This window comes from Balaenoptera borealis (assembly GCF_965194805.1).
Source record: "Balaenoptera borealis genome assembly, chromosome: 2".
NCBI classification, from domain to species: Eukaryota; Metazoa; Chordata; class Mammalia; order Artiodactyla; family Balaenopteridae; genus Balaenoptera; species Balaenoptera borealis.
This window is the reverse complement of record NC_138867.1, coordinates 41,228,848-41,247,262: the sequence shown is the minus strand read 5'-3', so window position 1 is coordinate 41,247,262 and position 18,415 is coordinate 41,228,848. Positions and strand designations below refer to the sequence as shown.

The 18,415-nt window shown below is 35.2% G+C and overlaps 2 long non-coding RNA genes across 2 annotated transcripts in view; both read right to left on the bottom strand.

Annotated features, from left to right (window-relative positions):
- Window positions 1-18,415, bottom strand: part of LOC309624471 — a 614,280-nt gene that overhangs the window by 138,481 nt on the left and 457,384 nt on the right. The gene's annotated exons all lie outside the window — the stretch shown is intronic.
- Window positions 5,812-18,076, bottom strand: LOC309624461. The gene is made up of 2 exons (XR_014241945.1): window positions 17,816-18,076; window positions 5,812-17,479 (listed from the first exon to the last, which is right to left on the bottom strand). It is a non-coding gene; the product is annotated as an uncharacterized lncRNA (long non-coding RNA).

Genomic DNA, 18,415 nt, shown 5'->3' with positions numbered 1-18,415 from the left:
CAAGAGATTAACTCTATCCCCTTTCTTTAACTTTTAATTTATATTAAGATTTTTTTTAAGCCATTAAAACATTCTTAACAATCTGCGAAACACATACTGTCAGCACAACCTTTGCAAGAAAAGCTTTGTCGTCCCAAAACAGTGGGCTGCATCTGTATCCCTGTTTTGAGCATTCTTGCCATTTATGTTTCCCTGGAGCCCTTTATCAATGTTTATTTGAGTCCTCAAATGAATTGATAATGATTTCAATAGGGCAAACTCTCATTCTGCTAGTAGAGTGCAGTTAAAATTAAACAACACACAAATCTGACTGCTTTCATTTCTGGTATTTTCCTTTTAACATCTCTAACCATTTGTTTCACTCAGGTTGGCAAAGTGCATTTAAGTAGTTTACTAACAACTGAATTATTTCATGTGTCTCTACCCTAAGCAGTAATACATTATTCAGTGCATTGCCTATGTGGGGAACAGTTTGTTATCCAGTCAACGGTGTTACGATTCAAAATGTTTGGCATGATCAAAATCACACTATACACTAAGTTTAAAAAAGCTTACTTGATTTCATAGAATTTTGTAAGTGTAAATCTGAGTGTGAGATAATGCAGTTAAACTGAATGCCATGAACAAACAAATGTTGCATCTATCAGATATTTAGAAACTAATAAGCAAAAAAAAAAAACCTCTTTTTTTCAGCTTTCCTAACGAGCATTCCTATAGGGTGCTTGTGTAACCAGGTGGCTTACAGTTAGCAAATGGCAGAAGTAAATTAAATTTAATATTTTACAATATATTACAAAAGATAAGCCAATTCAAAAGTGTGTAAATAGAAACATACAATTCTTGTACATAAAATTTGTTTTTAACTTATTAGAGAACATTGCTAGATATTCCCAGTTCCAAAGTAAAGGCACTCGAAAGGGGGTAGAGCTGTGTTCGGTCATGTGATCTAAGTGCTCCTTAATTCAACAATGTGAAATAAGGAACAAACATAGTCAAGAGGCATTTACTCATCAACAATCAAGCAATTTAAGGTACTCATGAGAAAGCAAATGAGTGAACTTGTGAAATCTATTTTATCAGTAGTCTTAGGTATCCATAAGAAATACATTATGTTCGTGCGTTCTGTTAAGTAACACCGTTACTTTCCAGTGAAAAATCGATTTCACTTCCATTTTACCTACTAGCTCATTTTACCCAAAATTATTTCTGGCAAAAATTGTCAGTAATAAAGGAATATTATTTCTCCTTTCAGAGGCATTTAAACACACATAGATGAATAGAATTCTTGAGCTTTAAACAATATATGAGAAAAATATCAAATTTTGTCATAGACAAAAAAAATGAATAGAAAATAATGATTTTAATAGGCACATTTAAATTTCCGAAAAACATAAAATTATTTTTAATCTATCACCCTTAATATACAGAAAGAATCAATAAGTAACAATTGATGATTTCCTCCCTTATAAGTCCAAAGTCCTGTATTACAGTAGTCACCATTGAGATTAGATGTGTGGTATCTCACCATTGGTACTGACAACCTGCTGTATAATATTGGGGAGAATTCTGCAATTTCTGAAAAGAAAATCCCTAATAATTACCGTGAGATTTTTATGGTGACTCCATATTTATAAAGAAACAAAATAAACTCTGTGTAATATTTATGGTGGGAATGAATGGCTTTCCTCTAGCATTCAGCTGCCTTAGCTGAATATGAAATAAGTCATCTGTATCTATGTTTGTGTAACTTTACCATCTGTAGCAAAGTATATTATCTAGTGTCACATTATGAAAGTCTCAGTGGAACAGGCTTTTTACTTCCCAATATGTATAGAAGAATTACTTTAATCTTTTTCCTCTATGAGAAAAGATAAATGTTATCTGCTGTATATACCTGATGAAACACTTATCTATTCTGATAATTAATGAATCCATTTTAAGCACATGTTATACTATCCATCTTTTGTGGTTCAAAAATGGATGACAGTGTGATTATGTCTTCATGAGATAAGTAAATGTGTGTATTCTTAGATCATCTGGCTTTTAAAATACCAGCAAAGTAAAACTGTGGCAAATTAGTTGTTTTTCTTAATTTGGACTTCAAATATGTAGTTCTGTCTATATTATTGAATGAGGGTATATCATAGTTGATAATTTTAGAAAGATCGAATTGCATTGGAGTTGAATATACTAATGATTTAATATTTTATATGTTTATATATTTTGTAAAATGTGTAACATAAAGCATTTCTCTGGGCAGGGTTGATGTAGATATGAGCAAAAGATATAGTTGACTATTTACTCATCTGGGAATAAAGTGTTGAGAATAGAAGACACATGGACCTCCTCGGAGTGCCACTCATGCCAATGGTTCTAACGAGCAGTGAATTAGAACAATCAGCATTTCTAACAACCGGGTCTTCCACCCTAAGTGCAGCTAAAACTGCACCGTTTGCCAGCACAGCCGTGACCTCAGTTCTGAAGAGGCCTGAGAAACACTTAAAGTGTGTTTAAAAGTTAGAAATTTTTATTCCTAAAGTTAGAAAAATTTAAGATACCATTTTATATTCCTATATTTTACTTCACTTAGAAGGGTCTAAGAAACCTGTTTTGTATATTTAAGTTAATAAAGCCCCCCAAAGCATTTTTCTAGCATACTCTACCCCCATCCCATCCATTTAAGCATTGTCCTATCTAAAACCTTGAAAGCTCTTCCCTAAGTCCATAGAGAAACTTTGCCTCCGTATCATGTTGCCCTGTGCTTGAAGTTGAAAAAATACTAACTTCTGGAAAGCATTATAATAATGTTCCAAAATATAATAAAAGTGGATAGTGTAAGAAGTGAACGTATTTCAGACTAAAAATTGTACCAGGAACTGAACATCAAGGTTTGAATAGGTTGGAATTAAATACATCTTTAAAATTTTTTTTTTCTTTTTCTCATATTTCTTAGTGTGTAATCTGGAGACTTCTAGTTACTTAGCCACACCCAGGATATAATACACATGTCCACAGGAACTGACAGAACAGCTTTCACATAAATCTGTGGAAAGCAAAGACAAAGGGCAAAATATGCCTAGGTTGTCGATTTGTCTTTGATATATTATGGAAGTTGCAATGTCTTTTCATCGGAATATATTTTATGTGGGAGCAGGAGAGAAGAGGACTTAATATGCTCCAAGACTCACTAAATGTCTCTTTCAAGTTGCTTATGTTGAGCTCACTCACTTTAAAAAAAAAAAATTTAAGTAATATAATGGATTCCTTCCCTTTGAATCAATTAGTTGTTTTAGCAACATATAGGCAGTAGAGTGAGAACAAATTAGAGTAAAAGCAGTTTAAACTTGGAGCTTTCTCTACTTGAGCAGTTTTGTTATCACCTTCTGTTGTAATGCTGTGCTACCATCGGGATTTGCTTTCCCAAAGCGACTAAAGAATTAGAGAGATAGAAGGAAGGGAACTGGTTACAGTGGTGATAACAGACTATCTCTATGGGTTATATTTAAAGCTGTGATGGCACTAAATTCTTCCCTTAAAAATACGTTGTTCTTTGTGATGTGTCTTCCAGACTTTAAGTTTGACAAATAGTCTGTAATATCAAAAATTCCTTATATGATCATGAATTAAGTTTTTTCAATGAAAATTAGTCTCTAATTAAAAAGAGTTTTGCCATAGTTTTAAATTAAGCATGCTATCATATTAGAGGATGTCAAACATTTTAAAATGCTGGTCAAAGAAAGCTTAGGTTATGCAATGTTTCCCAAAGTCATATGACTTAGAGACTTTATTCAAAGAATGTCTACTTGGACAATATTTCAATGAAACGCGTGTTGGAAAATGCTATCCTATTACAGCAGTAGATGACAAGGTCTGTATCTTGCAAGAGACATATTGTAATACAGAAAGCAACTTGGGAAAAAACCAGAGCTTTAGATCACAGTGCAGATGGTTCTAAATTTCAGAGAAAATGAAGTTTCCCTAAGGACTTGACCTTGCTATAGAAAACATTCTAGAAGTTAGTTCTGAAAAAACTGACCAACCTGGTTTGAATTCTATATTTCATGTATAGCAAGAATTCATAGAAGTACTCTTTTTCTCCCTTCTTCCATTTCTCTTCATCATGCATTTGGCAACATATGTTTTAAAATAGTCTCTTTGCTTCAAATCATTCCCTCATCAAAAGCTGTCCCACCTGCATCATATTAAATTTTGAAGATACCACATATTTTAAGACAACATATAAACGAGGACTAAAATAAATGGTGAGGATCATAAGATCCCTAAGGAAAATAGAAATCACTACGTCCTAGAGTGCTTTGAAAAGGTCCCTAGGAGAAGTGGGACTTGAGTGAAGCCATTACACAAATGCTGAAGTAAAGGAATGTCATGGCCAGGAATATGCATGAGGAAATCTTCTCTAAAGAGTCTAAGTATATAAACTAAAATGATATGGTAATGTGACCACTGTGTGGTTTTTGGTGTTAATTTTCAATATTTGCTCACTAAAGGGTTGATGAAAATCTGAGCTAACTATGGATGAGAAGGCTGTCTCTATCCTGCCCATTCCCTGTCCTTTTCTGCATTTGACACTGAGTCTCCTTCCTGTTCTCCTTTATCAAAGAAGATCGTAATACGTTCCTGTTATACAGATCTTTAACTTGTGTCAGGAACACAATGCCCAATGGAAAGGATTCTCGTCTCTAAGTCTACAAATGCCTATGCTTGGACTTGAACTATGTTTCTATGGCCTTGCCCATTTCTGTCCCCAGAATTGTGCAAAAGAGGTATGACAAGCTATGTCTGACCCAATTTATTCAGAGAGATTTATAGAGTTGCCTTGGCTCTTTGGAGCAGAATACTATCTTGACTGGATCTTACTTTAAAGGATTTCTATTAGTCTGTTTATTTATTGTGTCACACTTTCAAATGCTACTCACCCTTAACTCCACCCAGTTTAACACCCTGAGATTTTGTTGATGAATGAGTTCACTTTTACCTATATATTGTTTTATAATCACAGCATTGCTTTGTCAACTATTGGCAATTGAACTGTGTTTAAATGAACCACATAAATTAAGGAGGTAAATAGTTTCCTGGGATTTAATCAATTTATTAATTAAGACTTGAGTAATCTTGGTCTTAAATCCCTAAATTTCCTTATGCTTTTTTTTGCTATGCTTTTCATTTTCTGTACATATTCACACACACACACACACACACACACACTACTTGCTATCTAGGCTTCAGCCTTCAGAAACCCTCTGGTTTCCAGAATTAGTCTGACATGAAGACAACCTAAGGAGAGTCTTAATGGGTCATGTGGCCCTAATGTATCTAATAATTACAAGAGTTGTTCCAAAATGGTGGAAAAATAGAGGCTGAGTTCTGATCCTTATTCTTATGGAATAATGTGGGACCCATTGTGCATTAGGTGGTGAAATCCACAACTCATATACAAAAGCTACATGGTAGACAGAAGTTTCAAGAAGGGAGGAAAGTGATCATTTGGTATGGTAAGCGATGGAGGTGAGAAACAGTGGTGGCAGCTCTGACCACAAGGAGAATGATTTATAATGAGGCTAGTGGCTGCAAGAACAGCCGTTTCTTATTCCAACCAGTGCCAGGCAGCAAACTGCAGACACTCAGACAATGGAAAGTGTTAAAAAGATAAAAGATAGAGCAGCTTGGCACTTGAGTAGATAACTTGATGCTGGAGGAGAAGCAGCCAATTGCAACCTGATACATATCCCTTAAAGGACTTCAGTGTGTCATTTGCAGACATGCCAATCACAGGAATTCAGAAGCCTTGGAGATATATGGCAGTGCAATGGGAGACAACATAGGGCTTAGTAATGCAAACCTAGGTTTGGAAATTGGCTCACTTACTTGGCTAGCTTTGTGACTTTGGGCCAAACTCTCAAGCCTCTGCTTCCACATCTGTAAATAGGAATAATATGATACCTGCCTCCTATGTGTATTATAAATATTAAATGAAACCACCTAGGTACAGTACAAAGTGAAAAGCACATAGTAAGCACTTGGTAAACAGCATTATTGTGTTATTTAGTTCTGGATTCCTGCCATTTACTAGAACCATTGATTTTTATTAAGAAAAATACTTTGGGAAATGCAACAATAAATTACTGTTTAATGAATGTGTTACTTAGAAGTAATATTGAACATGTAAAATGGAAATTGTTATTTAAGCAAAAACTGCAGAACTTCATTTATCCATTCAGTATCTTGGAGAAGGTATCCAATATGAGTGACTTAGCAGATAACTGAAGGTTATCTCTTAATATTTGTAATATATTTTGGTCAATTGGTGTGAAAAATCCTTTTTAAAATGGACACTTCCACATTTTCTTGGAAAAAAGTCAACATAATGGATTGGATGCCTGTTTGGGGCAGATATAATGGCACTATAAATGGCTACAGTTTACTGCCATTTGAGAGACTTTTCTTTGTCTGATTTCAGGATTTTTTCTTTGTCTCTAATCTTTGCTTCTCTCTTGTCATCAGTACTGTTTAGTCTATGCCTACAAAATGCAACTCAATAAAACTCCAAAGCACACATACAGTCGTCCCCCTGACACAAATGTACTCATTAACGATCAGAAAATCATAAATACCGAACTTGTTTAGATTTTTGGTAAAACACACAAAAAATGGGACTTGATGAAAAGACATGAAGACTTAAGAAGCTACACAAGCTTTGGCGTAGAGCGTTAGGATATTTATTTGACTTCTCAGGAGAACTTTTTTTCTTATCTGTAGGTTCTTAGCTGTTCCAGGTAGGCCAGATAAATGGCCTCCAGACAAGTGAATTATAACTATCTACTTGCTTTAGTTTAATTAAAAAGTTTTACTTGTCTGAAAAAGATAACATTATTTATTCATTAAAGCAAACAGTTTTTTCCTGTTATATGTGCAGAAAAGGCTAAATAGTTTTGCAAACATTTCTTTGCAACAGCTTATAGACATGTTTTTCAAAGTGTTTCTAGGGGAAAGCAATTGGCAAAAATTCACACTTGGAGATCACCCAGATGGTCTGGAAACTTACATGATTCTTCACAATAGGTCAGTTGACTATGTTGACATCGACTAGAACAAAAGATAAATCATTTAAAACTCTATAGAGCACACATAGACTATATAATATTCTGCTGAGCTTTTAGAGTTTACATCTGCTGCTTACAGAGTCCCTTGACTCTGTCACCATGAATGGCAGTCACCATGAATAAGTTTGTATCACATCCATAGTGAATTGCACAAACTGAACCTGTGTGGGTGAAACAGGTCAGTGTCTCCAACTTTCTCAGACACATTCAATACAACCTGAGTAATGCAGTGCAAATTCGTTTCTAAAACACCCATCTGATCACATTATTCCTTTCTTAAAATCTTATAAAGATGAAACATGGTGAAGTTTCTTCATTATCAGGCCACAGATTGCCATCTAGATCCATTTCTTTCACCATGACCCCCTGCCCCCAGCACCCACCGTACATATGTCAAACCAACATCCTACTCTCCAGACATATCCAAGTGCTTAGAGTCCTCTGAACACACAGATAGCATTGTGTCTCAATGCTTTTCCGCATGTAGGTTTTTATTCCTAATCAGAACCCTCCAAAGATAAAATGGGCTTTCATGGGAATTAGAGAGTTCCCAGTTTGGGCAGGTTTCAAGTAAAACTTGACAAGTAAAGAAGACTATACTGGATAGTCATATATCAGGGATATTGTAGAAGAAATTTAAGTATTTGATGGAGTAGAAAACAGAAGAGTTAAACTAGATGACCACTAAGAGCTCTCCAGCCCAAGAAGATCTTGTTTCTCCATAAATGACTGTAGCGGGAATACAAGTCATAATAGTAGTGGGAGTGGTAATAGTAATCATAGTTTTCTTTCATTGAATATTTTTTGTTTTCCAGGCTCTGTGCTTAGCATTTTATAATCCTCTCAACTAGCCCATGAAGTCAGTATCATTGTCATGTTCAGTTCATAGAAGGGGAAGTGGAGGTTTAGGGAAATTTTCTAACTTGCCCTAGAACACATCGAGAGAGTGAGTCCAGATTTAAACACAGCTATGCATGACGAAGACCCCTCCCTGTCTCCACTACTCAATGAGATAGAGCTGAATTAGTAGTCAAAACTGCAACGCACAATAATGCAAAGTCAAAATCTATGCAAGAGGGAACGTTCTCAGTCGGCTACATCTAGAAATATTTGTCCCTAATCAAGTTTACACACTGATCTCCACTCTGCCGCACTTACTAGGGAAGAGGGCAAATAAATGTCCCATATGTGGATGTGAACAAGTTATTCACTTGAGTAAGTTAAGCTCCTTAGAAGGTCCGTTAATAAGTTTTAAGAGTCTTAAGAAAAAATAGTTAATGAATTATTACTAGACTATACTAATAGGGCCAATGTGGACTACAAAATTAATTTTTCTCCCCAAGAGCTTAACCTCTATTTGAAAGTAGTTGATGCAATGGAAGAGTCTGTGTAATTTCCCTCCTCCACCTGTACATCCTCACATATACCCAAATAGGAAACATGTTATTAGAATAATCATAAAGCTTTATCTGCAAGGTAGCTAACAAATATTACTTTAGGGATGTAAAAACAGAAATATGGAGCAATTATTTAGTGTCCCCTACTTCACAAAGCAAATATCTAGCATGTTTAGGAATAATATACAGGTTTGCCTGTGCATTGAGTAAGATTTTATGACATCTTCTCTGTGCTAAAAAATGTGTGAATATCAAAAAAATAGAATGTCCTCTCTGCTCTCAATGAACTGAGAGAAACACACACATACACATACACACTAGCAAAGCAAGAGAATGTATAGTACATGTGTGTGACAAATGCATTTGGAGTTATTAGCCTAAAGTAAGAGAAAAGACTCTCTGGAGAGGATTTTGATCTATATCTGAAGGAGGAAAAAATGGCTGTGAGTGGGAGAAGGCTAATAAAGTTTTCTAGGCCAAGGAAATTAAATGACAAAGATTCTAAAAAGTGGAAGAAAGTTGGTACAGAATGAGATGAAATTAGTTGTATGATGAAGATGGGTGAAAATTCCTGATCTTTTTCACTCTATTTCCATTCTTATAAAACTCACTTCTATTCATTGTATACTCAATGCATATTCCACTGGATTATCCACACTCTTATTTTGTTCATCACTCACAGTCCTGAAAAGCTTCTGGCAGTACTTTTATATAGCTTAATGATGAATACTTATTCTAACAATGAAAATATAAAAAAGGAAGACCATGTCATATATTAATATTTTTGTATTCTGAGGCAAAATGAATATAGGTAACTTTAAGGTCCAGAACACTAAAGGAAGTTGATTAATATACAGAAAATTTTTGATACAGTAAGCATAAGATATGCAAAAGCTATCACATGCATAATCCCCTACCCTCCCTACCCCCAAATCAAAATCTTTTTCAAAATTAAAACCTTTGTATTTCTGTATTCTGGAGCCATTCCACTCCATGTCCTCCTGGAAGAGTGGAAAGTCCCCTTAAATCATAAATTTTGGTAACTCACCCCACCGTGACAATAAACTGCCTGTGAGATTTTTCCTTTCTATCTCAGACTGGTTTCAAGTGGCCACTCTCCAGAAATTCCCTGCCAGGACAGGATCGCCTCACACTCAAGTCAGGACACAGAACCATCAGACCCAAAATTGCTCAAGAGAAATGGTTGTTATCTGGTATCAATCTCAGATGGATGAGACTGAGCAGTGCCTTTTATGTTAGGAGAAGAAAATAATTAGAAAGAGAGGCAATCAAGTGTTTTAAACCCAGATGATGTCGTGAGCCATTCCACATTTGAGGAAGTAGAGGGGTAGACTGTGGGGCACAGAGAGGAAGTCTCCCCAGAGAGAAAACCTGGGCTAGGATAAGAATCAATAATGACCCTGAGGGGAAAAGGGAGTCACAGAGTAGAAGCCCCTGGAAGCAGAGAGAAGAAGTCACTCCTCAGCTAAGGACCCAGGCTTGCTTGCCTTTTAATACAGATGAGCAGCTGCTTACATTTCTAGAAGCAAACCTTGCCAGTCCTGCCTCTGTGCTTTTCCTTTCAGCCTTATTGAAGTCTTGTCTGTTCCTAGTATGTGTCCCACTTGTTTATCTCTGGGCATTTGCTGTTCCCTGAGTCTGGAATCCTGGCACTTTCCTCCTTGCCCTCTGACTAGTCGACAGCTTCACACGGTCCATTACTTTCACCAGAAGGTTTTTTTGACTCTTGCTCCCACCTTCAAAATCTGGGTTTCGTGTTCCCCCATGGCACCCTGTTCCTCCTCCATAAGGTACCTTGTTAGGGTCATGTAGGTATATTTCTGTGTCCTGTAATAGGCTAAGACCCATGATGGTAGAGACCCTGTTCATTTTGTTCACTTTTGTACCTTCACTGCTTAGCACAGCACCCAGCATATGGTAGCTGTTTAGTAAATATGAGGTGGATGAACGAGTGAATGAAGGACTTCCCTTAGCCTGTGGGTGGCCCTGTTATAAAAAATTATAGTGATAATCATAATGATAAGCATTACTCACTGCACTCTTTTGTGTATCAAGCTATTGTATGTTAAGCATAGTCATGTATTTATCTGATTTACCCCCAAAACCATATGTTAAAGACTATTTTTATCCCCACATTACAAATGAAGAGTTGAGATTTATAGAGCTGGGAGAAATTTCCAATACCACACAGCTAATAAACTTGGAAACTGGTATTTCGCTTGAGGTCTGTATAATTTCAGAGGCCAGTTCCAACCTTAATATAATACTAATGTTTTCCAGCAATTTCTTGATATCTTTAGAATACACTGATAAAGTCAATTAATTATTGGGAACTTACTACACTTGAATAGGTGTGCATGTAACTTTATTCCAGCCTTGCTTGCTTGCTTTCCTCTGTTATTAGATTCACCATAATAAAATTAGGAACTGTTGTCATAAACCCAGAGATCATCAGGGCAAAAATAAAAACAGTTCACAGAGCAGATAAAGTATAAACTCTTTTTTTAAAGTATAGTTGATTTACAATGTTGTATTAGTTTCAGGTGTACAGCAAAATGATTCAGTTATACATTTATATTTTTTCAGATTCTTTTCCGTTATAGGTTATTACAAGATATTGAATATAGTTCCCTGTGCTATACAGTAGGTCCTTGTTGTTTATCTACTTTATATATAGTAGTGTGTATTAAAGTATAAATGCTTATTCACTAAAATTTTTTTAATTTAATTTATTTTTTATGCAGCAGGTTCTTATTAGTTATCCATTTTATACATATTAGTGTATATATGTCAATCCCAATCTCCCAGTTCATCCCACCACCACCCACCCCCGCCACTTTCCCCCCTTGGTGTCCATACGTTTGTTCTCTACATCTGTTATTCACTAAAATTTAATTAAAGATCAAATGTACAAACTGCCAAATTTTTTTACTAATGAAGGGAAGACACTAAGTGTGAGTTCATTGTTGACTAAGTCCTGAGTAGCATTCAAGGGGTGTGTGTAAACAGGGTGTATTAAAGTAGTGGAATTACAGCCAAATCTGGGTCCAAAAGTGAAGAGAATAGCTATAATCCACACTTAACCATTCTTCCAGGTATTGGAAAGGTGGCGTGAGAGCAGGAGTTGGGTCTCAGCGGGAGCACCCCCGGCCCTGCGCCCCGCTGGTCTTTCAAGCTTGTGGTCTGAGGGGAAGTGTGGTTTAATGGCTCATCCACCACCTGTTGCCCTCACAATAAGTGATAGCAAGAGCCTTACAGAGTCTGATTACTAACTCTCTTTAGGAGGAAGTATTGTGAACAGAACTTTTTTGTTGTGTTTACAAAGAGATCTGTTCTGTGGATTCTGATGGAAACGTACAGAAGAGATTGGGTATCAGGATTTCAAAGAAACAGAATCTTCAGGGCTGGATGAAACAGGTAGGCGATGAAGAAGAGCAACAGGGGAAAAAGAATCTCAGAAAGCAAATTTCCTTATTTCGATCTAGGGTTTTAGGCACCCAGGATGTTAATGGCTGTGGTAATACCATAGCCTCTAGCCAGAAGTAGCTCTTGAAAACTACAAATGTGGCTTGTTTGAATTGAGATGCATTTTAAGTGTCAAACACACACTGGGTTCTGAAGACTTAGTATGAAAAAGAGTGTAAAGTTTTCATGAATAATTTTTAAGTTGATTACATGTTGAAAGAGTATTTTCGGTAGAGTGAGTTAAATAAAATATATTATTACAATTAATTTCACTTGTTTCTTTTTAACTTTTTTATGTGACTACTATAAATTTTAAATTAACATATATGGCTTTCATTAGTGGCTTACTTTATATGCCTATTAGATAGCACTGGTTTATATGATGGTCACATGGATTACGTCTATTTAACCTTACTTTAGCAGGAACTTTAATCCTCTTTAATCTCTAAATTTTAAAGAGTCTTTAAGTCTTTAAATGAATTGCAAATAATGTTATCAATCCTGAAAAATTCTACTTTTTATACTTCAAAATGTTACATAAGAAGGTTCTTCTTGTACTACAATATTTTTTGCTCAATTCGACTTTTTAAAATTTAACTCAGCAACTGTGAACTAAAGAGTGATAACATCCAGTGTGAAAAAGCTGGAGAAGTAATGGTGGCCCTTAATACCAGCAGCTATTTGTTTTCTGTGAAAAAGAATGATCTGAAATGGAACCAAGATGGGGGTGAAAGCACAGAAATCTATGAAATCAAATATTGATCCCTTGTGATTGCTATTACTTTATCATAAGGTATATTTTACCTGAGAAGGTATATTTATCAACACAAGTCAATATGAAATACTGGGTTTTGTGAATATCTGCATATGATGTACATTTAGTTTGAAAATGTTCACATGGACCATATATTTTCAAGATTTTTAAAATTAAAATTACATTCTTACAGCTTTTAGGGGTGTTGATTTTTTTTAACTTTTTGTATCAGCCTGGGGCTCTGTTGGAAGCAGAATTTTCCCTGGGTGGTTTAAATAAAGAGATTGAATAAAGGGCAAGTTTAAGAACAAAACAAAACAAGGAACAAACACTCGAGGCAGCAAGACGTCATTACCACTGCCAGGACTAATGCAGTAAGGTTGTCAAATAGTTTTACCAGAGATAAAAAAACAGCTTGAGCCAAGGCGGAGGGTGTCCTCTGAGCTACCTGTGGTCTGAAATGCAGGGCCAAGTAGGAAAGTAGACAAGAAGTATCCTGAACTCTCTCTCCTACCACCTTACAACCTACTCTATTGGAAGAGCCCAAGTGGAAGCCCACCACCTTCCTGCACAAGCATTCAGAGAAAGGTAGAGAACAGAGAGCAGACAGGAATGAACTAGAGAATAAATAGCACATTTATGAACCACTTCTTATTCAAATTATTTTGCCTAAGATCTAAAGCACTGTGAATAGGGATAGTGACCAATGGGAAAAATAAAGTGGTGTGATCAATCCTAATAGAAAGGTTGTTAATTAAATAAGAGATGCTACATTATATTAAAGTGCATGAATACAGAACAAGTTATGCAGTGGTAATGAAATCCAGGAGAGTCATAATGCTGTAGAAGGATAAAGGAATAGATGTTAGATGTAGAAAGATTGTAGTGCTTAAGTTTCTCTTTTGATTAATTTATGAATACAAATTGTAACATATTGTAATGAATAAGAATTAACTTAAAAGACAGTGTGGCCTTAATTATACATCTTGAAAATGGGAAATGTATAATTTGGGAGAAACGGCCAAAAGATTAGAATTTAATAATTAGAGAATACTATTTTCAACTTCTGACATTTGACATCTATTTTGATAATATTAGTGATTTGGGGTTCATTAAAACTATGGAGAAAATCTGAAGTCTCTAAAATAGCATAGATAATTCAAAACTTCATCACGTACCAGTACCCTGTATAATCTAATTTTATAGACAAATAAAATTAATTTTAAAAACAAAAACATATGCATAATATTATGTTTAATACTGGTATCTCAGCATTTCTCACGCTGTGAACGACCTGACCTAAACTTGAGAATGGCCATTGTCTCCCATTCCCTCAAATAAATTGGTGCCCCGCTCCAGAAAGCCTTCCCTAACTCTGCTCTCACTCCTAGCTCATTGGGAGTGAGATCAGCATCTTAGAGTAATATATATGCCATAGATTGTTGAACTAAAATGAAGACTTAGAAAAGTAGATGAATAACATATTGTTTCTGCCAGTGTTCGGTTGAGATTTTGTTACCAGTTATAGTTGCTGACCCAGAAACAACAGTGCTATAATCTACTGTATTGAATAAGGGAATGTACATACCATTTCAATATTAGGCAGAAGGCGAGGGAGCTAACAGTCTATTTTGAAAGGTCTAATCCTTGTTCTCATTCTGGTAGAAGGTCCCAGTTATACTTGCTGACTAGGCCACCATTTTCATCAAGCTTTCTTTCAACTACCCAGAAAAGTACACCATTGGATCCCAATTTCTCATTCCATTAAACATGAGAGGTTATTTTAACTTGGGCAATTTCAGTACCTGTACCAGCAACACCCCACGACCTGTAGAAAACCTCAGTCATGCTGTATGAAATATTTGGTTTAAAGCAACATCACAGGTTTATCATGCAACTACCACCTTTGAAATGTAACTCTGAATAACGGGACAATTGACCCACTGAATGAAGTTATCTAGGAGAATAGTTCTTTCCATTTCTGATATTTTAAAATTATTATTTCATATCTGTAGCCATATAACTTGGGTGTAGTTTTCTATTCAATGTTCCCCAGACTTTCCTAAGCTTAAAACATTCTAGAGATATATAATCCTCCCCCCAACAAATGAATTTATAACCCAACGCCAAGCATCTCAAGGTTCTTATTCAGTAAGTGTAGAGTGGAGTCCAAGACTTGGTATTTCCAAGAAACCCGCTTACCCCTAACCCAGAGGGCTTCCACGATTAGGCAAATCTGGAAAACAACTACAGTTGAACAACAGTTGGCAATATTTGAATTATATTATTTTAAAGATGTACTCTGAACCCCTTAATTTTACTATTTTTTAAATGAATCCCTTTCTTAAATAAAACTTGACATATATTTACTACACACGCCAGGGAACAATTATATGACTAACAATTTCCATTTTCAAAATAAGATTGCATATATGTGCTTTCAGTTAGCCAAAACTACTGATCTAGCATTTTTGTGTTTATAAACAAATTTTAAATGTTTTTTCTTGCATTTTATGGGAAAACATCCAAATACCTAGATCATTCAGAGCAGCCACCATTTAGGGAACATGGCCTTTATATAAAATATTCTTCACACATATTTGCAGTTATTCTTCACAAAAAGTGTGCATTGTTGTGCTTATATTTACAAATGAAGAAAACAAGGCTCAAAAATTTAATTAACATGTCCCAAATCCTACAGTTAATATCAGAACATTTGTCTAAAACAGACAATTCCTGCGTATAGCACTGCCTCACAGGGAAAAATACTGTAACAGACTAATTTACCCATAAATCCAAATCAATAAGGGATTTTTCATCTGTACATTTCTCTGGGCATTCATTTTTATTATATAATGGTAGTGATTTGATATTTAACTTAGATATATAAATATATAAGTAACTTAGTTATATAAATATATATATGTCAGGAATATGACAACTGATAGCTTTTTTAAAAATTCAGTCATCAGTAAAGAAGAAATGCTGATGATATCACTGATTGTGAATGGCTATTAGGATGCATACACCATAGAGAAAAATATATGCTTAAATTGATTCCTAGGGGAACATCATTCTAGAAAAAATAAGAATATCCCCAGGGTTCATAACCAAATCAATGAATTTACAATCATCTCTTGAGATGTTTAGAAACACAAGGAAGGAACCACACTGTTTAAATAGTGTCAGTTTTTTAAATTGCCATGCTTTTCAGATTTTGCTTCTGCTAGTTATATAACCATTCCCTCCTCAACAAAGTAGACAGAGAAATAGTCTTGATAAACTTTCAACTTGTCAGCAAAAATATTTCAAAAACATAGAATAACTGAGGTATGTAAGCTTATACACACATGTATAGTAGGTGACAAAATCTAGTTTTTGTGCACATACTTAAGTATAGTTATTTGATTCTAAACTGGTTCTTGACATTTATCTACTGTTTTGTTATTGATTTGGAAGAGCTTTCTTGGTACCAACTACTAAGAAACATATTTTCACATTAAATAAGTTAATTCTTCTATAAGAGAAATTTCTGGATAATTATATAGAAAATACAAAAGAAAGTCTCCTTAACTTTATTTATTCTATTTTCTAACTTGTTTTTTAATTTATTTATTCTATATCAAATAAAATATGTGAAACTTAGAGAATTCATTTGGGGGTTAATTTTGCCTGCCTTACTAAATTAAATTGTTTTCTTAAGTTTATTTAATATAATTGAAATTGCTGGATAAATCAAGACCATGAAGTATGTCTGTAACTCTACCTAGAACCAAAGAATTTTAGATAGAGAAAATAACTTAACATTAAATTAGCCCAAACCCCTCACTTTTAATTAGTAGAAAAACTGAGAGTTTTTGTTATTAAACTACTCATGGGAGGCCATATTACTAGTCAATTGTTCAGAAGATTAATCATTGACTCCAGCAGCAGGCCAACCTGAAGATCTCTTAATGTAATGTGAAGTTACTCAGACCGAAAATGAATTAAAAGTTTAAAATCAGTCTTTTTTTAGTGTCACTGATTTTGATATTTTCCAGGACATTGTACTGGTTGAAGAATGTCTTCCAAAATTTATGTCCACTAGAACCTCACAATGTGACCTTATCTGGAAATAGTCTTGCACATGTAATTAGATAAGTTAAAAAGAAGTCATACTGGATAAGGATGAGCCTTATATCCAATAAATGGCCTCGTAAGAAGGTCATGTGAACACACAGACATAGAAAGATACAAGCTGCCACAAGCTAAGGAAGGACTAGGGCACCAGAGTTGCACAGGGAAAGAAGGGATTCTTCCCAGAGTCTCTGTAGGGAGCATAGACCTACTGACATCTTGATTTCACATATCTAGCCCCTGGAACTCTGAGAGAATACATTTATGTTGTTTTAAGCCCCGCTGTTTGTGGTACTTTGTTATGGCAACCATAGGAAACTAATATAAATATATCACACAAAGTAATATTTAAATATGGTGGATAATGCCAAAAATTCTGTTTACTGAATATATTTTTGTTTTACTTGATAGTTTTATTGTGATACATTTTTGCTGTAGTCTTTGAATTTGAATTTTGAAGATGCCAAAACATAAGGACTGCTAAAATGATACTTCTTCAAAATAAATTATGTCCTTTGCAATAGTGTATTTCTAGAATCATAACCCCTTTATGTCTATGCAGCATAGTTACTCTCTTAAAAATGAATAACAAAAAGTGACCAAAACTGAGCTAAAAGTTTAAAATCACAGTCTTTTTTTTTTTTTTTTTAATGCTATTCTTGTCTGCTTACATTCTTTTTATTTATGTATGTATGTATGGCTGTGTTGGGTCTTCGTTTCTGTGCCAGGGCTTTCTCTAGTTGTGGCAAGTGGGGGCCACTCTTCATCGCGGTGCGCGGGCCTCTCACTATCGCGGCCTCTCTTGTCGCGGAGCACAGGCTCCAGACGCGCAGGCTCAGTAATTGTGGCTCACGGGCCGAGTTGCTCCGCGGCATGTGGGATCTTCCCAGACCAGGGCTCGAACCCGCGTCCCCTGCATTGGCAGGCAGATTCTCAACCACTGCGCCACCAGGGAAGCCCCACAGTCTTTTTTATATCACTAATTTTAAAGAGTGACACAAATTAGATTAGGTAAGAGGCATCACAGACTCATGGTTGATAACACAAGACCTGTTGGATAAATTTCACTATAGGAAAGAAAGTCTCATGTCAGACTTGTGAAAATTTATCATAAGATGTCACAAAAAGAGATTCTGTAGTATTGATTTTTTATACAGTTATAACAGTAAATCTCAACAATTTATATATATATATGTATATATATATATGTATATATATATATATATATATATATATATCTACATTTAACCTAATTATTATAGCTATAACCTCGGTTTTATTATTATTTAAGCATATAGACAAATATGACCTCTATCTCCCACAACCTCCATTTTTGTGCTGAGGTATTTCCAAAGATCATATATAAATTTAGTGCTCCATGAGGGAGCCTCTTCATAATTCTCACCATGGCCCATGCTTGGGAAGACCCCCAAAAATAGGCTCACTTTAAGGTTGGATTATCCTCTTAGCAGTCTGTGTCAGAATCCAGAACAATAGCTGCATCTCTATTCCCCTCCAGCTGGAAAATTTTATGTAACACC